The sequence below is a fragment of the Paramisgurnus dabryanus genome, chromosome 19, assembly GCF_030506205.2.
Source record: "Paramisgurnus dabryanus chromosome 19, PD_genome_1.1, whole genome shotgun sequence".
NCBI classification, from domain to species: domain Eukaryota; kingdom Metazoa; phylum Chordata; class Actinopteri; order Cypriniformes; family Cobitidae; genus Paramisgurnus; species Paramisgurnus dabryanus.
The window spans coordinates 33,998,637-34,007,370 of NC_133355.1; the positions used below are offsets into that span (position 1 = coordinate 33,998,637).

General features: G+C 37.0%; 1 protein-coding gene across 2 annotated transcripts in view; it reads right to left on the reverse strand.

Annotated features, from left to right (window-relative positions):
- Positions 1-261, reverse strand: part of atxn1a (ataxin 1a) — a 93,542-nt gene extending 93,281 nt beyond the window's left edge. For both annotated transcript variants that reach the window (XR_012335441.1, XM_065290831.2), the window contains exon 1: positions 86-261. The gene's annotated coding sequence lies outside the window, so the exon portion shown is untranslated. The remainder of the gene's footprint in view (positions 1-85) is intronic.
- Positions 262-8,734: the final 8,473 nt, after the last annotated feature.

Genomic DNA, 8,734 nt, shown 5'->3' on the forward strand with positions numbered 1-8,734 from the left:
AAACGTCATACTCCATTCTTCCTGCGTTTCAGTGTGCCAGTTTTTTTCCAGATCGCAACCAAATCCAAAACAAACCAGTACTTACTGTACGGTTCAACGGGCAGGGAAGCGCAAGGCTCTCCGTGTTGCCAGGGGTCCGTGCGTATTCGCGCACTGCCGGCGGATTCGTCTCCCCTCCGCTCGCACAATGATGTTTGCTGCAGCTGAGCTATAGCTCTATCGCCGCTCCGTGCCCCCACCTCCCGCGAGCGCGCGCGTGCGTGCGTGCGTGTCTGTTTGTGTGTGTGAGAGCGGAGGCGTGCACGCGTAAATCTCTGTGTGTGTGTGTGTAATCCAAATATGGAGCAGTTGGCCGGCCCAGTTAAAGCGATGGAACTCAAGGTTAGAAAGTATAGAAAAAAATGACGTTTTTACTACAAAAACAAATATTATATATTAGTAAGATCTTAGATCTTGACCTTTATAACTTCAAGCCCCTCATTGTCCACAGCGATATCTGAAAACCGAACTCATGATTTCTACACAAATTCTCATTTAATTTAAACCATTCTGAGGTCGCCTTAGAAGTTTGCTGAGGCCCCCTAGTGGTCCCCGGTCCCCTGGTTAAGAAACACTGGTCTATATTGTGCCGGGGGGGGGGGGGCGAGATGGTGCCAGGGGGCCACAGTTTTGTGACATTTTATGAAATAGATCATGAATTCTGTAATTAAACCTCAGAAAAAATAAGGCTACTAACCAACAGCAATACATTGTATAATTACATATTTTTGTTTAACCTCCTAAGACCCGAGCTGTGGTTTGTCTTTTATTGAGATTTCTTCCAGCTATTTTGGGGTTAGGAAGAACCAATAAATATAATAACCAAATATTTTTCTTTGAACATGAAGCAGTGTAATTGTACATGTTTGTGTACAACTGGTTCCAGTTACACACATTTAAGTATTATGGTGCAAACACAAAAAAGTCTTGTTAATGTTAAAAAGATGTTAATTCTAATTTTAAGTTTTAGAATATTTTATATCATAATTTTTCTTTGGAGGGACCACAGAGGGATGCACTGCACACAAGGGGGAACAAACACCAAAAAATTTGAGATACAGGTTTAGATGTCATTACTAATGATAATAAATGATAAGACTATTAAAGAGCTATAAACCACCCAGCCCAGGTATAGCTGATCATGAGTTCACGTTTTAGTGTTAGTGTAAATTATAATAACTTTACTGTGCCTTTTGTACACCTTAGTTGCTATCAATAAATTGTCCATCATAAATTAAACAAGGTAAATATGGCATTAGATTAGTATATCTGGAGAAGGGCTACAGTCTAATGCCAATGTTAACCTTACGAAAAGTTTTACAAAATGTTTGGTGAGAGAAACTCTGGTAACTTTGAAAATATAGGTCCATGTACAGCATGTGAACTTTATAATGGCAGTGAAAAGAATGACACATAATGTTTTAAGCATGCACACACGTAGACACACTGTGGTCAGTGTGTGAGGAGGGACTTTCCAGAAGAGTTTGTGCCTAAGGTTTCTATGGAGACTATAACATCCCATTCCAGCCTTGACTACATGACCATATCTGTAATGATAAGTTCACAGCAATGACAACAAACTTCACCAAACTCGTTTTAGATTCAAGTTTATTTTAAAGCAGTTTATTAGCCCTAAAAATACAGGTTGTGCTCAAGATCAACATCTACGATTTCAACAGTTTGGTGACTAAAAGTGATTAATAATCTTTATATAGGTTAACATAAATAAAACATTAGAGAGTGTCCCAACATACACAGGACATTCCCCTAACGCTTTTGGTTCCCTTTTGGTAAATTAAAAAATTACTTCTGGGAACGTTTTTTGCTACCACAAAATAGCGTTCCCAAAACGTTGCAGGGTGTTTTTTTAAATAACCTAAAATTAATGAACAGAAGTTCCCTATTTTTGCAAAAATGGTTTGTGAAATAAAGTAGTAATAAGAATTTACAAATAAGGTTCTCTAATGGTTAAATGTGTATCATGTCTAATATAGTCAATTCAGACATTTTATTTGATGGCATGGGGTATACGCTCTTCTACAGTCCTTTAAAAGATGGGTGCATAAATGAGTAGACCAGCTTCTTCAGGCATCACTACACCACTGGGGTTAACTGAGCGTCTTCTGTATGCATTCTTACATGATCATGTGTGAGTGTTACTGTAGTTCGGTTCTCTGTGGACAGGTTATTGATCATCTGTACAGACTGGAAAGTTTAGCCTCTCCCTGAGGAGGTCATGCTGATTTTTACACGCATTGTCCTAATGATCTTCCGCAGCTTCTCCAGTTCACCTCCACAATCACAGGTCGCCTGCCAAAATACATACGCAGCTCTATTTAATATGAAAATAAGGGATGCAGTGTTCTGACTTTTCATTTTCTTTGAATTGCGAAAGGATTTGTCTGTACCTGTTCCTGCACCACACCCAAGCCAGAGAACTACCGCCTGTCAAATCCGTAGCCCGGCGTGCAGAGCACTCCCGCTCCTCCTTCTTATGGCATGTCAGATGTTCATCTGTAGATCAGCCATGCACTTTATGCCAGTCATCTTTGCCTGCAAGCACAGTCACGCTCGGTAGGCATCTTGTCAAGTTGTATTCACTGTGATGAAAGGACATGTTGATTCCCATACCTTATGTGCTCTCTATTCTCACAGCACTACAGCTGTTTTGTAGTTGAGAAGACTTTGTGTTGTCTGAGACATAAATGTATACTGACTGAATACTCCAAAACACAGTCCACAGTTTTCCAATAAAGATGACTTCAAATTATTTGAAATATTACAAAAGCATTAAAGCAAGCTGATGGTTATATATAGTTAAGCTCTAGAATATCGTATTGAGTAGAAAGCGTAAGTGAAGAGAGGGTTTAAAATGTAGTTGTGGACAATGAGGGGCATGAAGTGGATAAAGGTTAAGATCCACTGATCTAAGCAGTCTGCCATCTGCTGGTCACAGAAAAAAAGAAGAATTTCTGAAAGTGTTTATTATTTATACTGTTAAGTTTTTCTTTTGTCTCATGTATATTTACATTTATTCCATTAACCAAATGAAGGATTTGGTTTTTTTTAGGGGGTTAGCTTGCAATTTCTTAAGGTGATTGCTAAAGGATTGCTGTTGTGTTCTGGAGTGGATGTTTATATATATATATATATATATATATATATATATTAGGGCTGGGCATAGATTAATCTAGATTAATCTCATACAAAATAAAAGTAATTTTTTGCATAATATATGAGTTTGTAAATATTATGTATATTTAAACACACACACACATACATATATATATACAGTGTATTTAAACATTGTTTTTTTTATTTATATATAATTTAGAATATATACAAATATAAATAAATATACACATGTAAATGTGTGTGTATTTATATATACATAATAATTACACACAGCACAAACTCATATGTTATGAAAAAAAAAACTTTTATTTTGTATGAGATTAATCTAGATTAATCTATGCCCACCTCTAAAATATATATATATATATGTATATATATATATATATATATATAGTCTGGTATGCCACATGGCTTGGGTTTCTTCAATTAATTCAAAAAGATTATGTTAAACAGCAGCGCTTTCAAAGACAGCTCCATAAAGGGGGTCAATGGACAGATAAATAAAAAATAAAATGTTAAGACATTTCTTCAGTATATTGAACATGAACTTGATGAAGTTAACATAATTTTACATAAAAGTGATTGGTATCATTTTAATAACAGTGCCTGCTGGAATACATTTTTTAAAATGAATCACACATCTTTTCACAGTAAATTAACTTTTTATTAGAAATGTCTTATACTGAAGCTTGAGCAAACAGAAACTGCCCACACAGGTCTCTAAAAATGAAGCTCATCCATTGTACAAACTTGACAAGGAACATTTCCCGTATCAGCCAGATGATCTATCTGTGTCCTGTTTATGAGTTTTCATCATAATCATATAATTTATCGAATATGATGATTTTCTTGTTGTACTTGTAAATAATACATAACTAAATCAAAACCCTTGAATTTTTTTACAGAGTGCATGCATTATTTTTTATATAAATTAAGAGAAAGTTTGTGATCTCTGATACTTGCTCGATGTAAGCGTTTTTAAGCTTTGGATATATGAACATTGTGTGGGTGTTTGCTGTTGCACTTCTCCATGTTTATTTTACACTTAAAATAACTCAATAAATAAAGAGCGCCAAGGGATAAAAGTACAGGAAAAATACTTTCCTCTGATCTTGAGTAGTCTATATAAACTCAGTTTGCCTGTATAAAGAAGTGTACTTCTGCATTTAGACGCTGACAAGCTTTCGTTTGTTATTCAAGGCCACACACGTTATTAATGAACGCCACATTAAACTGTCTTAGAAATCCTTTACTGTAATCATTCATTTCTGTTAGCTTTTGTTGGTCAAACCAATTTACGTATGCATTTTTAAAATCTCATAATCCTTTATAAAAATATTTTGACATTTGTAAAAACAATAATAAATTAAATATACTGTAATGTGAAAAAGCATAAAAACAAGTCAGTCCCTGTGTCTCAATTCGTTCCCTGGCTCCCGAGGTCGGGAATCAGTATATCGTGTACACAGGGTGTTGCACTGGTAAGGACCCTAGCTCACTTGACATTGGGACACTGTTCACTTATTTTTCTGTCATGTGGCTACTTAAGCGAGTTGTGATCACTCACTGCTGTCACTCATCAACAACGGGCAAAACCAACATCTATTTATAAGCAGCATGCAAAAACGTCTCTCTGACACTTATAAAAAACAGTTTTATATAGTACTGACCAGAACAAAGTCTAATAATGATCGAGTGCTCGTATCGCGTTAAGAATAAATGGGAAAGCAATAGTAACATTATATATAAGTATAGTTTTATTAACTTTTACCTCGCGCCAAAACAATAACAACACAAAAGACACTAAATATGAATAAGAAAACAAGTAATAGTTTGATCATGACACCAAATACTGCTGATTTGATCTCATTTTTGACCATCAAACACAGACAAGGCCAACATGAGAGCCAGGGAATCCCTGTCAGAGATGTAGCCCAGACAGGGCAGTGGTCAGCGGGGCGAGTGAACACTGACGTCCGCTCATGCTCTGGTTCTCATACGTACCGAATCTCACTAAGCAAACATTCAAACAGGCGCTATCTTTACTAATCGACTGCAGATTTAAATATAATACATATATATTCTCGACTGACCTAATCTTAAAACTACACTTTGTGACCAAGAAACGGTAATATAAAGAAACGGCTATTCCGTCTATTGAGTTATTATGAGATTTAAAACAGCCGAAAGTGTTACCTGTCATTCTGGCCGGAAGAAAGTAGTTCCCATACAAAGAGGCTTTTAAAATAACTCTGTTGTTGTTTTCTAGTTTTCTTTTTTCAAACGTGTGCCGTCGAACTGTTGTATAATAGCAATAGCGCTCTCGGAGTCGTGTGATATAGCTCTATATCATCACGGCTATGATTGCCTCCGGCACTCGAGCGATATTGCTTAAATATATTTACAATTTTATAGAAATATTTATTGTTTTAAATATTGAGTAGATTGTGGTCACTTACTGTGTAGCAATGTGTGTTTATATTGAAAACTAAAACAAACGCTTGTCTTTTTAAAAGTTCTGTCACATTTCATAAAGTTAATTAAGTTGGGTGGTTTTCAGATGGCGAGCTTCAAAAAGGTCACGTGATTTCTGGTGAGGGAACATAGGGACCATCGATGCTCACTGGTTTTTGCGTTGCACTGTGGAAATTTTTAGGGAAAGAACCTTCCAGTGCACTGGAAGGATTTTGCGATTGAGACAGCCCTTAAAATGACCGACTCCCTGATCAATGCCCTGAAGATATATTGTAAATATCTTTTTTGTACTGAACAAGGGAGCTGATTGAGACATACCCAGTGTTTATTAGACGCGGCAGTGTCCACTTCAACAATATTGACTTTTTTATTTTTCTTCTTTTGATGTTAAGTCCTTTGAATTATTTGATGTTATTATTATTCCGCTTCATGTCGTGCTGCATTGCCATCTTAAGTGTACATTATTTTTGAATAATTCAAAAACCTGTCATCAATTATTCCTTATGTGTAGTATATTACAGCTGATATGTCAGGTATTCAATGACCGGTGACGGGAAACACAAAGTGGGAAATTCTTTGGCAGATACTCATCAGATGATGTTTCAGTTCACATTAACATTTTACATCCTTGTCATTCCCGGCATATATAGCATAGAACCGCACTATTCATGATTAAACAGATATTAATTTAGCTGGGGCTTTTGCATGTCATTAATGTAAAACTGCATAAGATTTATCATTTAGAGGCGGCTAAGAGTTTTCCACATTAAAAATCATGGTAGTGTCAATCAGCGATCAGCATGTAAGTGCATATAATGTCAAAAACATGAACATGTAGTGAATTATGAAATGGAACATGTAGTCCTCTGCTAAATAGGGACTTTAAGCAACAGCTGGGAATGGAACGGCTACGGCGACCGGAAGTATGCTGTCACACCGCCGTAGCCAAGAACGTAAAAACCACTAAGCAACCGTAAACAGGACAGCGCAACGCGGTATTAATTCATTTATTGAGAAACAAAAAATGTCATTTAAAAAAGCAAGAGAAGGGTTGGTTTTGTCATTAAATGACAATCTTTTGTCAGTAGATGCAGTTTTACTATTGTATGATGTAAATAAGTCTAAAAACCTAGATTTAAGCAATACTTGAAAACATTGAATACTTAAAAATCTTTAAAATTAGCTTAAATTTAAAACATTTTAACAGATATTATATAAAAGACTTGTGGTACAATCATAATATGATGCAATTACAATGTCATATGCCATAAAAAATAACATTTATTTACAAGTTGTAGCGACTACGGCAAATCAGCTGTTCTCCCGTAGTAGACCGTTACAGTAGAACGTCGCAAAGTAGCAGTTAAATTCGCGCATGCGCAATACAACGACAGAATGCCGTTGCCGTTCCACCAGAGGTTGTTGCTTAAAGCAGACATATCATGCTTTTAAATCTGTCCTTTTTACATATAAATCATCTATTTGTGGTCTATGTAAAGCGAAACTGCAATGCTTGGGTCTGAATTCCTCATTATTATAGCCCCACAGGCCCCCTTTCTACCCCTTTTCTGATGTGCATCTGAGAGCAACTCGTTTTGGTACTGTCTTTTTAAATGCACGTCATACCCTGCCCCCTCTCCAGGTTGCAGAGGTGACACTCGGTTAAACTCCACCCCGTTCGGCCATTTTTGTAGTTTTATAGCAGAGATACGATTATCTAGCTGCACAGAAACTTTTTATTTACTCGTTATTCACAACATGTCAACAACGGAAGACTTGTCCATCCAGCCTTATATGTTCGCGCCAGAGTCGGAAATGGAGCGAGATGAAAATGAAGACGACGAACCTGCAGAACAACGTCTTCATATGGAGGTGTCGCAATGGTGTGAGGCTGCAGCCTCCGGAGGTCGCATATCTAGGCTGCATACGTCATCAAGACAGTCTTATTTCAGAATATTAACAATTATAAAGTTTACTATTATTCTTAGTTAATCGTAAGTTGTTGTAATATGCTCATGACTTGCAAATGTGATGCTCAGTTAACTTAAACCAGGCTTGATGCCCAAAAGCGATCTCCGCAGGCTGCAGCCTTCGGAGTGAGAAACAGCACTGCTAAACCATGACCACCGTGTACTTTACTTTTTTACTTTAAGTTATAAACTGCTTACCGAAGTGCTCTGCTCGTCGTCTCCAAAGAAAGAAGTAATTGACCCCTCAATCAGACGAAGTCTATCGGCAAATCCTTCTTTATACTGGCGGAGATTGGTGAAGTAGTTATCCTTAAAGTGCCTCGGGCACACAAAAATGACTTTACCCACAGATGTGAGTACATTTCTTACGCTCTCGTAACTTCTGCATCCTTGAGCTTGGACTACAATATCGCATCGAGAAATATAAAATGGCGGATTGCTCGTAGTGTTGGGCTGGAAGTCGATGTCCTTATTTAGCAGTTCCGCTGCAAATACTGTGACGTAATTGTTCAAAAAACGTAATAGATAATAGAAAAATCAGAACCGGTTGGAAAATATGACCAAAACAGAATATAAAGATATCAACAAAGCACCTGAAGAGACTAATTTCAACTTTTATGTACTTATAAACACTACAAATATACAACAAAATGCATTTAAGAGCCAAGAAAGTGGATTTAGCATGATATGTCTCCTTTAAAGTCCCTAATAATGCACAGTAAGACCCCGATATTGAGTTTAAAGACAAGAAAGAATCAGAGAAGTTGGGGAAAAGCAAAGAAGTGAGAGTGAACTGCTGGTTAAATATTGACACATAAAAAGAGCAGTCCTGAAGATACTTTAACCCCTCCATCATCATTCACATGCACTAACACACAGACAGTACATCAACACACTACAGAATGCAGAATGTGAATCTGTGAAAGAGGGGTCGACTGAATTATGGATGAGACACAAAGCGGGAGGCAGCAAACAAAATAGGAATCACACCGGCGATAGTAATGAACCAGAGGTTGCCTACAGTCAGTGAAGTTTATGGAGCAGAGGTGTAGTGGTGAGCAAGCTAAACAATAATGCTCTTTATTTTCATGCATGCATGATGGGTCACAATGCTG